The sequence below is a fragment of the Lutra lutra genome, chromosome 2, assembly GCF_902655055.1.
Source record: "Lutra lutra chromosome 2, mLutLut1.2, whole genome shotgun sequence".
Classification (NCBI taxonomy): Eukaryota; Metazoa; Chordata; class Mammalia; order Carnivora; family Mustelidae; genus Lutra; species Lutra lutra.
In genome coordinates this window covers 92671376-92690624 of record NC_062279.1, presented here as the reverse complement: position 1 = coordinate 92690624, position 19249 = coordinate 92671376, and the positions used below count along the sequence as shown (strand labels likewise).

Genomic DNA, 19249 nt, shown 5'->3' with positions numbered 1-19249 from the left:
TAGGTTTATGAGACTCAGCTGCAGGTGTGAGTTGGAATCTATCTTCTTTTCATTTCTCTAATCTCACCCTTTGCAACACAGTGCTGTTGAAAATCAGTTGAAAAGGGAATGATTATTATGATATGTAAAACAAACATATGCATTTATCACAACAGGTATAATTTTGTTTCTTATAATCACAATGTGCCATAAATTGGCTTTATACAGCAAACACTTCCCATTATCCAAGATGGTGGCGGAAAGGATAGGTTTTCCATCAATTACTCAGAGTTAGTTTTATATAAAATCATGAGTAGTTTGGAAAAGATTAAACACTTGTTCACTAATATTCATAATACTGGTTTGAGAGAGAAGCCCCCTAAATTGTAGTAACTTTTAGCACCGATCTTCTCTATTAGTTCTATTAGTCCTTTAACTGGATTAACTTCCTACCTTTCCTAAAACAAACGTAACAACAAACAACAACAATACTTTGTCTTTCCTAACTTCCATCCCTGACGTTCTCTTCCTTTGATTAAGATATTTCTTGGAAGAGCAACTACACTTACAGAATGCATGCCCTCATCTGCAGTTTAGCCATGAATAAATAATTGTTCAATCTTTTTGCCTCTGAAAACTAGTTTCCACTCCAGTCACTTAGTTAAAATTGCTCTCATCAGTGTTAAGTGAAAACATTTTTTTCAGTCTTCAGCCTGATCTAAGCTTTAGACTTGGCAATACAAAAATCTCTTTTTAAAAATATCCCTTCCTTCTGGAATTCTGCACATTTTGTCCTCAGAAACTTTTCAAACTCCTTAATATTTTTCGTTTTACTTTGTTCTTTAAAAGTTAAAACCTGGGAAGCCTGGGTGGCTCAGTTGGTTGAGCGGCTGCCTTCGACTCAGGTCATGATCCCCGCGTCCTGGGATTGAGTCCCACATCTGGCTCCTTGCTCAGCAGGGAGCCTGCTTCTGCATCTGCCTGGCATTCTGTCTTCCTGTGCTCGCTCGAGCGCTCTCTCTCTCTCTGACAAATAAATAGATAAAAAATCTTTAAAAATCAAAGTTAAAACTTTTCAGGTTTCTATCTGAATACCTCACCCATCTCCCCTTATATGTTCTACCTCCACAACTTACTGTATTAGCAATTACCTATAAACTAATAGTTCCAGATTTATTATCAATCCCCATTCCCTGCTCTCCAGTCTTCTGAAATCTTGTGCCAAATTTCTAACTGCCTGGAGATTTGCCACTTGTTATGTTCCAGGTGTATCAGACTCAAGTTTTCACATCGAAAATCTTCACCCCGTATGATTTCTCCTGTAACATATGATTTCTCCATTTAATTCTGGCCTCAATTAATAACATCACTTCTCCTATAAGTTGATCAAGAAACCTGATTCATCCTTGACTTTTTTTAGCACTTAAATATTTCACTTTATATCTTGTTGGTGTGGTTTCTGATGATGAGATGTCCGTTGTTATTTTTGCTCTCTCTCTCTCTCTTTCTCGGTAAAGATATTTTTCTTTCTCTGGATTCCTTCAAGATTTTCTTTGTCTTTGGCTTTCTACAGATTCAATATGTTATGTATAGGTTTAGAGTTTTTATACTTCTTGCTTGGAATTCTCTGAGTTCAATGAACCTGTGGTTTGATGTCAGCCATTTATTTTGAAAAGGTTTTGGTCACTATTTAAAGACCTTTCTGCTTCATTCTCTCTCTTTTCTTTTCTTTTTTTTTTTTAAGATTTTATTTATTTATTTGACAGAGAAAGAGATCACAAGTAGGCCGAGAGGCAGGCAGAGAGAGAGAGGAAGGCAGAGAGAGAGAGGAAGGCAGAGAGAGAGAGGAAGGGAAGCAGGCTCCCTGCTGAGCAGAGAGCCCGATGCGGGGCTCGATCCCAGGACCCTGGGATCATGACCTGAGCCGAAGGCAGAGGCTTAACCCACTGAGCCACCCAGGTGCCCCTCTCTCTTTTCTTATAGTACTCCAATTGTGTCCATATTATACTCTAAAATTGTCTCAGAGTTCTTGGGTATTCTGTTATTTTGTTTCTGTTCCTTTCTCTTTTTGTATTTCATTTGACATATCTTTAAGCTCAGTGATTCCTTCCTTGGCAGTGTCTAATCTACTACTGAGTCCATCAAAGGCATTTTTCATTTATGTCAACTTCTAGCGTATCATTTTGATTTTTGGAGTTTCCATTTCGCTGCTTACATTGCCCATCCGTTCCTGCATGCTGTTTATTGTTCTCCATTAATGTCCTTCACATGATAATTAGAATTATTTTAAATTCCCTGTGTGATAATTTCAAAATCTGTGTTTATATGAATTCAGTTCTGCTGCTTACTTTGTTTCTTCTTCTTTTCCCCCTGATTTTTAGCATGCTTTGTAATTTTTTTTAAAGAAAGCTGGAAGTGATGTATTGAGTAATAACTGAAGTTAAATAGTGTGAGTTTTTATATTAATCTTGCTAAAAGTTGGCCTGTGTTTAATATTTGCTGTAACTATAGGTCCCAAAGGCCTCAAATTCCTTGACTGTCCTTGCTTTTGTCTTCTCTGCTGTCTATTCTAAGAGCTACTCTAAGAACGGCTTCTAACAGAGTCTGTGCCTTGAAGTTCTTTCAGCTATAATTCACTGTATACTGGAACACTGTTAATGTAATTGTAAGGATTTTTGGGGGGGGGGGGTATTCTATAATCTTATGATTATCAGTCTTGTAGCAGGCCTGTGTTTCTGGGATGATTGTGACCTTCACAAGTCTTCCTTAACTTTATTCTCCCTCCTCAGGTGAGATAGGAAGGGTAGAGAGGGCTGGAATTGGTTAAGTGCCTTTCCCACTTCCAGGTGACATAAAACTTTTGCCTAGAGAGCAGACCTTTGTTATGGAAAATGCCCTGGGCATATTTCAAAGAGTTATTTTTCTGCCTCTCAACAAAACACAAGGGGACTTTATTTGGGTTCTTCACCATGAGAACCTGGTGGGATTTCAGAGGTAAGATTCATTCAAGTGTGGGTTCCCCCTTAAGAATATGGCCCCCGGGGCACCTGAGTGGCTCAGGGGGTTGAGCCTCTGCCTTTGGCTCAGGTCATGATCCCAGGGTCCTGGGATCGAGTCCCACATCGGGCTCTCTGCTTGGCAGGGAGCCTGCTTCCTCCTCTCTCTCTGTCTGCCTCTTTGCCTACTTGTGATTTCTGTCTGTCAAATAAATAAATAATCTTTAAAAAAAAAAAAAAAAGAATATGGCCCCCAGGAGTTTCATACTGTCAAGCTAGTCTACACATAGGTTCCAGTAATTCATCAAAATTACAGTTTAAGTGTTCCTACCAGTGTATAGCTTTAGTGGCCTCTGTTCCATGTAAATTGATTTTGGCAGTGATTATCTATATTTGCCTGTGGTGGTGATTTGCTCTATGGCCTGATTTCTTTGATAAGACCAAGAAAAGTTGTTGATATTCAGTATGTTCAGCTTTTGTTGTAAAAAACAGAAGTGATGAATTCCAAGCTCCTTACCTACTGGAGTTGAAACCATAAGTCCTTATCCACAATTTATCTTCTCACATTCTAAAACCAACTGACAAACAATCCCTTTTCTGATTTCAGAATTCCCTTTACTCATTCCCTTTCTTCAATTCTCATCACCATTGCCTTAATTCAGGCCTTTCTATCTGGTCAGAATTCTTCATATGTCTTAGACTTGCTCTTCTTGCCTTTGTTGCAACACTAAGGAAGAGAACCTTAATTGAGTTATTTATATATATTTCCCTAATACATGTAAGCTCTTTGAGGATAGAAACCGCATTTTATCTTTGCACATCACAAATCATGTAGTCCAGTAGCTTTCACAGAGGAGTTCAGTAAATATCGATGAAATGAATGGATGGATGGGCAAATCATCTAGTATCCTATGCATGTTAGTACTTTAGTAGAAAAAAATTAAGTTGAAACTTGAAGTTAAAATTGATTTTGATTTCCTCAGAATAGTCCAGAAATTCTTTAAGAAAAGGTATTTCGCCCACAAATATATTCCATTAATGATGCCAGTAGCTGCCTCCTGCTGATATTCTAATTATAAATTCAATGAAGGCAGGACAGGAAATGTGCTGTATAATCAGTACTCTGGAGATACACACACACACACACACACACACACACACACACACACACACACACACATATATATCTATATATATATATACACAAACACACACACACACATATATATAATCCTGGACAACTCATGTCTTAATGCTCAAGAAAGTATTTATCAGGAAACAATTTTACTGCCTTTCACAGTATTAAACCCATCTAGGAGAATGCTCTATGATAGAAATATTCTTTCTCTTATTCTTGTTGTCATATCTGGCATTTAACACATTGCTTTGGTTTTCATCATTCTCTCAATATGATTTTAAGTTTTTTGTAAGGTACATCACAATCATTCTATCTTTCATAAGTAAATTAAAATAGAAAATAGAAATAGAAAAAATAAGTGACTTGCTCAAGGCAAACACAAAAGTTATCAAAAGAGCTAAAACAAAACACTGCCAAATATTTCAATAACAAAACCCATGATTTCATGCTTACAGACAACAGCTACAGAAAACTGAGAAAAGTACAAGTCATTTTTATTTTTCCTGAGAGCTAAAGCCAAAATTGCCCAATACATGTAATGATAGTTCTTAATGAACACAGAATACTTTTTTACAAAACCTCTTATTGTTTTTAGCTTTATAATGAAATCAAACAGTTTAACTAATTTTAATATTCCATATTTTATCAGGAAAAAATCTTCCAAATTTAACTTCTGCTAAAATAAGGGAAGACTGCCTACTTATTCCATGGGCATTATATCCATAATTTCATGAGATGTGATTTTACAGAAACCCTATGAATTAGGTGGTATTACTGAGATTTTATAGAAGAGCAGAGTGGCTCAAGAGAAATCCCAGTAGCCAACATTCCACAGTCACACACACATTAAAAGGAGGTTTATAGACAGCATGTTTGCTGAATGACTAATTTCTGAGTTGAGGTCAATGTCTGGTTCTATATATAATAAATAGTGTTATAAGAAAAATTCTTTCTATTCTAGGTTCCAAGAGCTCCAGATTTCTTGAAGATCACACACATTTAGAAATGTATTACTTCAGTGATTTAAGGTTATCTTTACAAAGTATATTAATGGTAAAAAGGGAGTATTCCTGGGGGAGGAACCTTCCTGATCATTAGTCTTGCGTACAGAGTAGTAGACAAGGTAGACTTCCCAACTCCAACAGGTGACAATGATTAACTACATAAGAGGGACTCAGGGAAAGTCAAGTCCTGAGGGCATCTTTATCAATTAAGGTGCTTTTGAGAATAAGAAAAGATAGCCATCTAAAAGTAGCTTCAACTGTTGTATCAACGTGGACGGGACTGGAGGAAATTATGCTGAGTGAAATAAGTCAAGCACAGAGAGTCAATTATATGGTTTCGCTTATTTGTGGAGCATAAGGAATAACACGGAGGGCATGGGGAGATGGAAAGGAAAAGGGAGTTGTGGGAAATCGGAGGGTGAGACAAACCGTCAGAGTCTGTGGACTCTGAGAAACAAACTGAGGGTTTTGGAGGGAAGGAGTGTGGGGGTTTGGGTGAGCCTGCTGGTGGGTATTAAGAGAACACGTATTGCATGGAGCACTGGGTGAGGTGCATAAACAATGCATTTTGGAACACACACAAAAAAGTAAAATTAAATTAAATTAAAAAAAATAGAAGTAGCTTAAACAGAAAAGATATTACCTCATAAATAAGATTACCAGGGATAGGTGGTTCCAGACTCACTTAATTCAGCAGCATAAAAACATAATCAAAGACCATGATATTTCTGTTAGTTTCACTCATACTCAAAGGGTAGGCATTAGTTCTTGGGTTTGACCCTTTGTAGTTGTACGCAGGGAAACACAAATCCAAAAAGCATGCTCTCAATCAACTGGATTTAATACTGAGAAGTACAGTTCTTCCTTTCACAAGTATTATTTTCATCAAACGAATACTTTTTCCTCTGGTCCACTGGCCAAGATTGGGCTACACAACCAAGCCCCCAAGCTTCAAGGAAGTCATCAGGCCTTTTTTTTTTTTTTTTTTTTTTTCAAGCTGGCAGGTTCTATATCAAGGAAAACTGTCTGCATGGGGAGAAGATCAGTGAAGTAAGAATCTGACATTGTAAAACTATATACATAACCTGTAAAGGAAAGTCTGGCATTAGTTTGCACTCTTAAAACTCATTACTTTCAGTATCTTTCATTCAGTAGGGTATTTAGAAATAAGTGAATATTAAATGTTAGCCATCTGACAAGGGTTTAAGAATATAGCATCAAACAAGATGGAAAAAGAAAGCTTATACTCTTTAGTGCAAAAAACAGAATTCTAAGGTATGATGATGTTATGGAAGAGAATTACTAGGTTCTAGAGAAACCCACTCCAGTCATTTCTGATTAAGTAATGTTTAAACTGAGATCTGGGAAAGATGATCATAATTTTGCTGTGGGAAAAGAAAAATAAAATACACCTTGACTAAGATAAAAGGTAGTACAGAAAGTTCAACGAAATAAAAGATACCTAGTATAGATGAAGTATGAAACACAGAAGGACAGAATGACACTTGACTATGCTGTAAAATCAGCCATATCATGCATGCTTCTTAGAATTTGTATTAAAAACAAGGGGAATGAAGGTTTTTAGATTTTATTTCAAGGACAAGGGATTTTAGTAGGGATATGAGATATCTGCATAAAGCTGGAAGAATGGGGACAAAGGGGTAGAGTATAAAGTTGTAAGAGGGGGAAGTGAGGATGTCAATTAGGAGGTTATTACAATGCTAGAGGGAAGAGATAATAGCATTTCTGAGTTCCTGGTAGTGGACCTGAATTACAAATTTTGTCCCAAGTCTTCTAAGAAAATGCTCAACTACAGTCTGAAATAGCTTTTACCAGGTATTATTGCATTTGATTTAAATATACATAATTGTAAATTAATTCACAGTGGTTTAATAAAGAGTTTTCAAAAGTCAAGAACTTCTAACCCCAGCTCTAAAGGACCTGGAATCTTGAGCAATGCAGGGGTCCCTCTAGCTTATATGTGGTATCCCTTTGCAGAAGAGTATTCCCTCCCCAAACTTAAGACAGAATATCGGAAACAATACATAATCCCTGGGGTGTTGGTTTTGTAAATAAAATAATTTTTTTTAATTTGTTTGTGTGTTGGTTTGGTTTGTTTTTTCTACAAGAAAGTATTTCTAATAATATGCTGTCCTTTAATGGAGAACTCGATTACAATAAATTCTGCTTCTTAGATATTTTGACAGCAAGGCTTACTTACAATCATCCAACAAGAGATACATACATCCATGCACTCATGCACATCCTACTTTCAAACTAATCTTCTCCAGTGTATTTTTCAAATGCTTGAATTGTGTTTCTTTCTATTCAGGAACTTATGAATACAGAAATACAATATAAATCTTCTCCCTATCATAGTCATCCAATTGCCAGTGGTCTGTAAAATACAGACTCAACAAATTAACTTTTGTTAGACCTGAATTTTCTACTTCCTACAATAGTAACTTTAAGCAGAATAGTGTTCAAGATAATATAATTTTGAGTTATACTGTTATTAGGCAAAAATTGACGCTTATACTTTAAAGAAAACTATATGAAAAGAGTCTAATAAATGTATTCAATCATCAGACAGTGTATTGTCTTCCTTCCCCCCCCCCCCAAGATATTAAACCAACAGAATAAGAAAACATTTAAAGGAAAGGAGAATTATTACTAAAAGAAGCAGTTAATATTCATTTTGTTTTAACTGTATGCCAGGCACTCTGGCAACATTGTCTCATTTAACCCTTAAGATAATTCAGGGTTAGGAACTTATATGTTGTGATTAACCATCAAACAATTAATGCTTTAAGTGTGTAAACAATGGACTCAATCTTCCAGAACTACCCTGTAATAGTATTAGGTCTGTTTGGCTCCAATGTCTTGATATTTCAATATGATGCTATAAAACATCTACAATATGCCAACCTTTCCTAGGTGTTTCAAATACATTTAATTTAGTTAGTACAATAATTCTGATGAGTAGATATTAATATCTCTGTTGAACAGATAAGAAAACTGAAACTCAGAGAGGCTTAAATATATCTTTCAATGTCACACACTTAAGTTGTGGACAAAGATAAGTAATGCAGTTTTCATTTGAACCTATACAAGCTTTTTTTCTTTTTAAATGTATTTATTTGACAGAGAGAAAGCAGAAGCAGAGGGAGCAGCAGAGGGAGAGGGAGAAGTAGGCTCCCCGCTGAGCAGGAAGCCTGACACAGGGTTCTATCCCAGGACCCCTGGAACATGACCTGAGCTGAAGGCAGAGGCTTAACGGACTGAACCACCCAGGCGCCCCCACAGCTGTACATTCTGATATAAGAGCAACTGTCCTGGTTCCAAATTACCCAAGATGAATAATAGAAATAGTGACAAATAATCAGGAGAAAACTCAGTAAGGGAGGGGGTAGGAAGTACTAGGAGTGAGGTCCTTGAGTCCAACAGGTTATGTGTAGAGACACTTTTTAAGTTGTCTATTATGGAAGAGATTTACTGATAAATTAATCCATTCACACATTTTTCAACAAATACTTTTTAAGTGCCTACTATGTGCCAGTCACTGGGAATATAGTGTTCAAAGAAATAAGCTTCCAGTTGAGAACTGAGAGGACTAAGTTAACTAAGGCTTACTGGGTGTGACATGAGGAAGAAAATAAAGAAATAGAAATACATGAAGTACAAAATTAAAAAAAAAAACTTTACCATTTACTAGGTGTCTGACCTTTCTTTTTTTTGTAATTTAATTACTTGGATTTTTAAAATTTCTACATAATGACATTTGACAATTACTTTTTTTCTTTCTTTCCTGTTTGTCTCTCTAATAATGAATCAGAAACTATTTAAGTGGGCAAAACTGTTTTCCTAGCCCCTGGAAGACTCAGGGATGCTTCCACTTGCACTCTCCTTGAGAAATCATCAGCGTTTTGCAGTCATGAAGTTAGTATGTGGTTTCACAAGGGGAAACAGTGGAAAACCATGCTTGAAATTGGTCATGTTCTGAATCACTTCAGGTTGTGCTAAGGCTGGTGCTTGTGACAAATTTATATCACTTTGATATGGGAACTCTCCAACCACATGATAAGAATCCATTTCCCTGGCAAGAACATGGATGGATACCTTATGTCTCCTTGGGGCATCTATTGCCAAAATTTCCTTGTAGAATTCGATGATATCATCCCTAGTAGGTGTGTTTAAATTACTCCTGTATTATCTCTGTCAAGATTATATTGCTGGAAGATGATTTCCCCCAATATTTAGCACACTCTGCAGATAGTTTCTTTGGTTTGTCTAGTCAATGAATTGCTAATGCCTGATTGTGTTTTTGAAAAGCCTCTTCTGTCATGTCCTCTTTGGACTTCTCCATGGTTAATAAGAAAGCTTCCACTCTAGTTTCTATTCTAGGTAGTGAGGTGGCTTTTCTGACTGGGTGATGAATTGCAAGCCCTGCATGCCAATGGTTTCACATGGCCCACTGACGACGATAAGCCTAGCTGCTCCCTGGTGCACAGGTTGTTGAAGAAGCAAGGCTCACACCTGATCTAATAGAAGAGGTCTAGAAATATATTCTCTGAGATGCTCTGCATGTCTGTCTGGTGGTATATCTCAACGCCGCAGTTATTGTGAACTTGATTCCTCTGCTGATAAACAAACCATCCTCTGTCAGGGAGCTGAACTTCTCCACACGGAACCAGCTGACTTGGAAGGAAAAGGTTCATAGGAGTATGCTCAATAATGATGTCTTCAACCATCTGCATAATTCCTAGTGCAGCCTGCTTTGTCATGTTTCCATGGAGAAGGGCTCCAGTGTGCAGCCATGGCAGAAGCTGAGATATGAAGACCTTAAGGGTGACATCACCCAGAGCTGCCTTTAATTCATCTTTAGTCCAGGCCACTTCAGTCATCAGCAAGGTGTGGTGGTGAGCTGCTCAGCTTGGAAATTGTTAGGGGAGCACATATATGCCTCCTTGATAATTTCGAATCTTTTTACATCAATCTCAAAGGTAGCCGTTTTTTCAATAATTTTCTTTAGCAAAACTGGCTGCTTGTCATCATCACTGTAACCTTTCATGGAGAGGCACATCCCAGAGATGGTATTTTGGAGGTCAGAGCTCAAGACTGTTAGCTCTGCTACATATGCATATTCACTGAGAGAGTCTTTGAGGATCTGAGGAACTCAAGGTACCAATAGGCCATGTTACAGTACAAGGGGTCCGCATAAGCAAATGGGCTGAAAAAGTCCAAAGTTGAGCCAAGCTTCCAGCATGAAAAACATGCCATCTTGTTTGAGCCAGAGTTTGCTTATAGCCGTATCCTTAATGAGAGAAGTATATGATGCCATTTCCTTTTCTAATGATAAAAATCTCAAAATTTGTAGGAATAAATTCATTCCTAATTGGAAGTTTAAATTCTCATCCAGGTCAGCATTTTGCCACTTCTTAATGACTTTATCTGGTACAGCTTCTTGCTTGTACTGGGTTCTATACCACTCTTCTGTGCGATCAGTTTTTCCCTCAAGACTTGGAAACTATTGCAACCCACACATTGTCTGGTCTGAGTTTATACAGATCCATCTATTTTAAGGCAGATCTAAATTCTTCCAGTAAATATTCAGCTATGAGCACTTCTTCTAGGTGATAAGAATGCAATATTCCTGCAATCTAGCTTATGGTCTCTATATTTAAACCAAAAAAAAAAAAAAAAAAAACAGCATTCAAGACTTTACACTCTTGGAAAACCCACTCTTGAGGTCCTTCTGCAGATAACTGAACCATGTGCAAAATTATATCTTCAACATGTAATAATTCTTCCTCAGTCAAGTCCACATTAATGATAAAACTAAACAAAACAAAACATAAAACCGGGAGGCTCTTTCCTTCTGCCCACCAACAAGAGTATTTACCCATGGGCGCCTGGGTGGCTCAGTGGGTTAGGCCGCTGCCTTCGGCTCAGGTCATGATCTCAGGGTCTTGGGATCGAGTCCCGCATCAGGCTCTCTGCTCAGCAAGAAGCCTGCTTCCCTCTCTCTCTCTGCCTGCCTCTCTGTCTACTTGTGATCTCTCTCTGTCAAATAAATAAATAAAATCTTAAAAAAAAAAAAGAGTATTTACCCAGCCCTTTAAGATCTGATAACAGACTTCCAGGACCTTCCTGCCCAATGAGATGACTAAGATTTGACCTGAAGGTCAGGTATGGGAAATGTCAGAAAAAGATTCCTAAAATCCTTACTGGGGACTATTTTTTAAAGTTGTTTAAGATGTTCTTCTTGGAAAGGGTGTTCAGGAAACTCTGGCAATGGTACATTTTTGTTCTCAACTTCAGGAAGTAACTTTACCACCAAATTAGTCAAGTCATCTAAAGATTCACACAGATAGCCATTAAGTTGGATGAATAATAAGTATAGTACAATTTCAGTAAGTTCTTGCCTTACATCAATGTCTTCTTGGTTTGGTTTAGTCTCTAAAATATATTTGTTACCTGTCCCAAATTTGCTGAAGGGATTCCCCGTAGCTTTTCCAAATGAAAGATTCTCCAGGCATCATTCATCACGGTCTTCTCGTTTTGAATCAACTGCATTCATCTCTCTGTCTTTGCAATTCTCATCAAACAAGGGACACAGGAAAAATCGTGCAAACTAGACTATCAGTTTATTATAAAAGCCTCTAATTCAGGAACAGCCAGATGGAAAGGATGCACAGGGCAAGGCCACTCTTCCCAAACCTCCATGTTTTCACCAATCTGGCAGTTTTTGACATTTCTGAGATTCCTTAGTATCTGAGTACTTCAGTTTCCTCACACAAAAAATTAGAAGTATATTGCTGCTTAATTTATATGGTTGTTGTAAACATTAAAATGAGTGATGAAGACTAATATGTGTTAGTACATGTAAATCATTTAGGAGGACTGTCTGACTTCAAATCACTCAATAAATATTAGTATTAAGCATTTCATAAGTGTTGGCTGTTATGATGATGAGTCATGTTTCCTATTAACATTAAAGCATATTACCAAAGTTTATTCAAGGTACAGCTAGCTCTTAACAGGTATTATTAATTAGATCTACTAACCGGAGCAAGTCTTTTTCAAAGGGGTTTCTGTTTAAAACAAGGTCAACTGAAAAACAATCTGAAGGGTTTGAAGAGGTGGGGGGGTGGGAGTTTGGGGGAACCAGGTGGTGGGTATTAGAGAGGGCACGGATTGCATGGAGCACTGGGTGTGGTACAAAAACAATAAATACTGTCATGCTGAAAATAAAAAAAATGTTTAAAAAAAAAAAAACAAGGTCAACTGGAGCTCTCAAAATTTTCCTAACATTCTCATTTAATTTTCTATTATCTTTGAGACAACTTTCAAGAAATCCACTTCTCTTAATAAGACTGACATGCTGCATTCTTCTGTTCAGCAGCATATTTCTTGCGTCTTAGTAGTTACTAGGAGATCCACCAGTTCTGTCAAAAACATGAGTGCTAGAAAAATCCTAAGGACATAGAGCAGAAAACCAACTTCTTGATTTCAGAACTGAACTGAAATTAGAAGGGGAAATTGTTTCACTTCATACGGTATTTTAAATTATTATATTAAATTACTTGAGGAGCACCTAGGCAGCTCAGTCAGTCGTGTGACTGATTCCTGACTTTGGCTCACACAGATCTCAGTATGCTGAAATCGAGCCCCAGGATCTCTGCCCTCAGTGTGGGGTCTTTTGGGATTCTTTTCCTCTCTCTCCCCCTCTGCCCATCCCCCTGGCTCGTGGGCTTTCACTCTTTCTCTCTCTCTAAAATAAGTAAATAAAGTCTTTTAAAAATTATTTGAAACACCGCATTTACTATCAGTGGCACTTTTGACACTTCGGAATGCACTTCTCTAGCGGGCTCTTCATACATTATACATGAATATACTTAACTAGATGATGTGTAAATTACTTTCTCAAGACCATACAGCTAGATAATGGAGGAATATGTACCAAAAGCCCTTCTCCTGATTGTTGTTCAAGCATGGAACCAACTCATCATCACATATAGTGGCAACTGGCCACCACAGTTATAGCTGATGCCAGATTGGGAGACATTTTACTCAGGGACAGTATCGCTACACCTCTACCCACAAAGGTCAGACTTTAAAACATAAGTTTTTTTTTTTTTAAAGATTTTATTTATTTATTTGACAGAGAGAAATCACAAGTAGGCAGAGAGGCAGGCAGAGAGAGAGGAGGAAGCAGGCTCCCTGCTGAGCAGAAAGCCCGATGTGGGGCTTGAACCCAGGACCTGGGATCATGACCTGAGCCGAAGGCAGCGGCTTAACCCACTGAGCCACCCAGGTGCCCCTAAAAGATAAGTTTTATAAAAGAAAATCTCTGCACAGAATATCCAAAGTCATTTTCTCATAAAAATTCATGATATTTATGAGATTAAGAGTCACTTATGAGGGTTGATGGGGGGAGGGGGGTTGGGAGGGGGGTGGGATTATGGACACTGGGGAGGGTATGTGCTATGGTGAGTGCTGTGAAGTGTGTAAACCTGGTGATTCACAGACCTGTACCCCTGGGGATAAAAATATATTAATGTTTATAAAAAATAAAATAAAAAAAAATAAAAATAACTTGTGCTGTAAAAAAAATTCATGATATTTAAAATTCATAAATGAAAACAACAATTTTAAATGTTAATTTCATAAATTAAAATGTGCCTATTTGCAGTTAACCCACTAAAAACATTCTGTATCAGTTTTAAGATGTACATATTTTTAATTACCTTCTTTAGGGAGAAATTCACATGTGTGTCATAGTAGTAGTGAGCCTCAAGATGGAAACTGCTACATTTTTAAAACATCAAATTATAATGAAGATAGAATAAACCCTACTATTCTGAAAAATGTACTTTCTTACTATTCACATTTGTAGTTCTGAAATTGGAGAAACATTCTCCAATGTTTCTCATATTTAACAGCCTTATCTCCTTGACTGTAAAATTATCTCCAGAACAATAGTCTACATTACCAAACTATTTATAACAGAATGGAATAGTAATTCTTATGTTGTTTCATGCGCACTCACAAATTTGAAGAAATGTTAACCAAAAATAATTATTATAATGTTTTGACATTTTGAGCAGATACTCTAGCTCTCTCTGGAGAGGAAACAGGCTGTGTTTTTCACTTGATCTCAAGTACTCAATTCATCGTTCTCATATGATCTCTAAATAAAAATACGGAGTTGGTTCATTCAATTCTAGTCTTCAAGGTGCTGAAGAGTTATTATTATACAATTAATCATTTTTCTTTTGTTAAATCAATTATAGAAGAACTCAAACAGAAAAGGATCCTGCCAATAAGTAATCTGGGCAGAGTTTGGAAGTTATACATTTCATTTAAAGCATTGATCAGCAATTTGTAATTTTTAAAACTTAAATTCACAAAGTCCTCTTTGATTCTGTAATAGTTGTACATATATAAGGGTGAGGAATTTTACTCTTACATACAGGTCCTATCAATGGACTTTTTGGAATAAGAGTGGTTGAGATTAATGAGCTTATTATAATTCATTAGAAAGTGGTATGTGGATGACTGCCTACTTTAATTAGTTTTATTACTGTAGGAAATTGTTTCATATGCCAGGCTCATCACCAAGCACGCCTGGAAAACATTAGAGCAGTAATCAGACTTGATATGAGGTACCTTTCATTAGGCAGTATAGCTAATGGCACTTATAATGAACAAGGAGGGTATTAAAAAGACGGACATGACAGCATCCAGCAAAAAGGAATTTATCAGATCAACTATTTTTGTGAAGCAGAATGCAAAGTACAGTATTTCAAAATACTGTTATGGCATACAGGGTGCAAGACTCATAATTATGGAAAAAGACTTAAGTTTCTCAGGTTCATCTAATAAATCTCAATACAAATTTTCTATGATTCGTATGTTATTAGAAAATGTTAGTAATCATATCTTTTAAAAAAGTAATCCTTCAAATGGTATTTCTTTTTAAAATTTAATTTAATTTTTTCAGTGTTCCAACATTCATTGTTTATGCACCACACCCAGTGCTACATGCACTATGTGCCCTCCTTAATACCCACCACCAGGCTCACCCATCGCTCCCACCCTTCTCCCCTCCAAAACCCTCAGTTTGTTTCTCAGAGTCCACAGCCTCTGGTGCTTTGTCTCCCTCTCCGACTTCCCCCAATTCACTTTTCCTTTCCTTCTCCTAATGTCCTCCATGTTGTTCCTTATGCTCCACAAGTAAATGAAATGTTATGACAATTGACTCTCTCTGCTTGACTTATTTCACTCAGCATAATCTCCTCCAGTCCTGTCCATGTTGATACAAAAGTTGATTATACATCCTTTCTGATGGAGGCATAATATTCCATTGTATCTATGGACCATATCTTCTTAACCATCACCACCCCAAGAAATAATACACCTACGACTTTGATCAAATAAAAAAAAAAGCAAGTCACAATCTGAAAGAGCCAAATTCAATTATAAAACATTTCAGAATAGAGGTAAATGAAAAATTAACATATTCCATAGGAACTGACTGAGTTCTTTTGTAAGTTCATACTTATAAAAATATTTTTTGAATGTTCTTAATGATTTTAACCTACATTCCAAATTAAGCTTATAAACATTTCATATTTAATATTTTGGCCTTATGTAAGTATTAGAAGTTACACCTCAAAACTTAAGTTGAAAATAAAAAAAATTCTATGCATCTCTGTCGCAGTCCTAAGACACAAATACCATTCCTAACTTACCAATTTTATTTTGCCATACCTTGTTAAGTAGTGTTTAGGCAGCACAATTCTCATTTCACTGACCAAGAAATGAGCATTATATTCTTTTTTACATATACTGAGAGCATGTTTCTGACTACCCAATCTAACCGTTACTTTTATGAGTACATTCTTCCAATATTTAGAATTATTCCTGAAAATATGTGAGCTATATACTCAAAACATTCTATCTTCTGCTGTTATAGAAAAGATGTTATCATAATTTTATGCAGGTAATTGCAATTTCTGGCCCCTCTTCTACCATATATATATTTTTTTTTAACTGGAAATATTCTAATTACAAAACATTACAGCTCAATCAACTATCAATTAGCAATGAATGCAGAAATTATCAGAACTCCCTTTCCATTCAATATAGATATTATCTATGTCAGATAAAGTCTAACTTTAAAAACATTGTTAATAGGTGGAAAGGCATTTATCTGTATCCTTCTCTTCCTGAGTAGTCTTGTTAAAACAACAAGCAAACCTAACCATCATCACTAATAATAACAGATACCACATACACCTCAGAGCTAAATCTCAACAAGTACTTTTAGTGTCCTAAAAAAAGTTGCTTGCCTATGGTTTACCAGTAGTTCTCAAAATTACAGTGTAAATATCCTGATTCCCTATTCTATGACAGATTCAGCATACAAGTCTGCCATCTATTGCTTTTACTAAAATCAAAAAGCATCATAAAATTAAACAACACATATGCTGCAAATTAAGATGACTGGTATTAGAAATGATGGCTGTTCTGTATTCACTTAAAAAAAGATTACTCTTTTTAGATTATATTCCATTTTGTTTGCAATACAGATTACTGATTAGTGGGTATAGTGAATATAAAAACTCAGGAGGAAAAAGAACATTTTTCTTTTTGGGCCATAAAAGGAAAGGATCTTCACAAGAAAAGACACTTAATAGATAAAATCATTTTTTAACACAATAAGAAAAGCCTACTTCTCTTTAAAAGGAAATCAATTTTAACAGACAAGTCTCAGTAATTCTGCCAGGATGTTCTTGAGATTAGAGAATGATTTGAGGCTTCATTTTATCTGCTACACCACAACTCAAAGGTTTGAAAACTACAATAACTTAAACCTAAGCATAGAAACATTTTTAAGTAAAAAAAAGGCAGTCTGGTGATTGATTGATTGATCTGCCATACACACACACACACACACACACACACACACTCTTCCTTCTCAATTTTCCAAAGACAGTGAAATATATTCATTTTGTTCCAGTAGTGAGTCTAGGTTATATCTGACATTTTATGTGAGAAATTTTGTTTTTTAGCATACATAAAAGTCATCAATAAATAATAAACAAGTATCTGGTGAGTCATCCATTGCCCATTAAAAACCGGTCTTAATTTTAATAATGAATAATAATTAAAGTGAAGTTTGCTATATGTTTACTCTCACATTTTTTCTCTCACATTTTTATGAAACCACTGTGAACTTTAATAAATATATTGATTTGAAAACAAAACTCTAATAATAATCCTCATTTTCTCCCTAAAACAACATCTTTGAAAAATAAGGCTAGAAAAATCTCTAAGAAATAATGGAATGTATTTGTAATTTAGTATTTTACTTATATGTTATACACTTTCTGAAGATAATTTTCTTTCTTTTTAATTACAAAAATGTTGTCAACATTTTTGTTTTGAGACCAAATGTTCTGAGTGAAAAGACAATGTAAAACTACTGCTTTTGAGCAGAAAAATTTAATTTTTTTGTCTTAATCTGATTGCACCTGGGATTTAGACAAATATCAAAACTTGGGGGTCCATATAGGCAAAATTTATACTGGTTATATGTTTTAGCTCCTGTCAGCTGCCTGTGGTAATGACACCTAAGAATCACTTCATGATACTAATTCAAGTTATAACAATGTAGAAACAGGAAACCAGAGGATACATCAAACAAAGCTGTGTATAAAAAGAAAAATGAGTATTATCTGCTGAGGTTCCAAGGGAAATTCAATCCCATGCCAATATCAGGATCTGTAAAATTGACACAAAATTGAAAAGCTTAAATTAAACCACCACATCCATTATGGCCCAACACAGCAGATTTGGAAGTTACACATTTAAAATAGCACCTAAATTTTATGAAAATGTCAATTTTATTCTACTTGTTTCCTTTTCTTTCCTTTTTTTTTTTTTTTTTTTTTTTTTTTTGTGGGGGGTATAGTTGGCACACAATGTTACATCAGTTTCAGCCGTACAACACAGTGATTTCACGAGTTTATACATTATTCTATGTTCACCACAAGTGTAGATACCATCTATCACCTACAACACTATTATAATATCACTGACTAGAGTCCTTATGCTGTGCCTTTTATTCCAGTAACTTATTCATTCCATAACTGGAAAGCTGTGTGTCCCATGACTGTTTAATATTACCTGTCTCCGCACCTCCCTACCCTTTGACAACCATTAGTTTTCTGTATTCATAGTCTGATTATTTGTTTGTTTTTTAATTCCACATATGAGTGAAATCATATGGTATTTATCTTTCTCAGTCTGTCTTATATCACTTGGCATAATACACTCTAAGTCCATCCATGCTATCACAAATGGCAAGGTCTTATACTTGTTTATGACTACATAACATTCTATTATACACACACACACACACACACACATAGTGGAATATACATAGTGAATATATCCAATATTTTATATATATATATATATGCAATATATCCGTATATATCCTATATATATATATGTATATATATATATATATATGGCCATATATGTATCTCTCACATCTTCTTTATCCAATTGTCTATCAATAGATACTTAAGTTGCTTTCATGTCTTGGCTACTGTAGATGATGCTACAATAAACATAGGGGTTCATACATCTTTTCAAATTAGTGTCTTTGTTTCTTTGGATAAATAATAGCAGACAAAGGAGGGCATTACATAATGATAAAGGGATCAATCCAACAAGACTAATAGCATAATCACTATGGTATGAAACTAGACATAAATTACAAGAAAAAAAAACAGGAAAAAGCACTAATATGTGGAGGCTAAACAACATGATGCAAAAAAAAAAAAATCAATGGGTCAACAGAGCAATCAAAGAAGAAATAAAAAACAAACGAACATGGAGAAAATGAAAATGAAAACACAACCACCCAAAATCTTTGGGAACAAAGAAAGCAGTTCTAAGAGGTAGATATGTAGTGATACAGGCCTACCTCAAGAAACAAGCAAAAGCTCAAATAAACATTTTAACCTTAGACCTAAAGGAACTAGAAAAGAACAAACAAAGCCCAAGGTGAGTAGAAGGAAGGAAATAATAAAGATCTGAGCTGAAATAAATGA

The 19249-nt window shown here is 35.8% G+C and overlaps 1 protein-coding gene and 1 pseudogene across 3 annotated transcripts in view; both read right to left on the bottom strand.

Moving 5' to 3' along the window:
* Window positions 1–19249, bottom strand: part of CCSER1 (coiled-coil serine rich protein 1) — a 760495-nt gene that overhangs the window by 135276 nt on the left and 605970 nt on the right. The window lies entirely within an intron of this gene.
* LOC125093835 (insulin-degrading enzyme-like) lies at window positions 9036–11663 on the bottom strand (annotated as a pseudogene).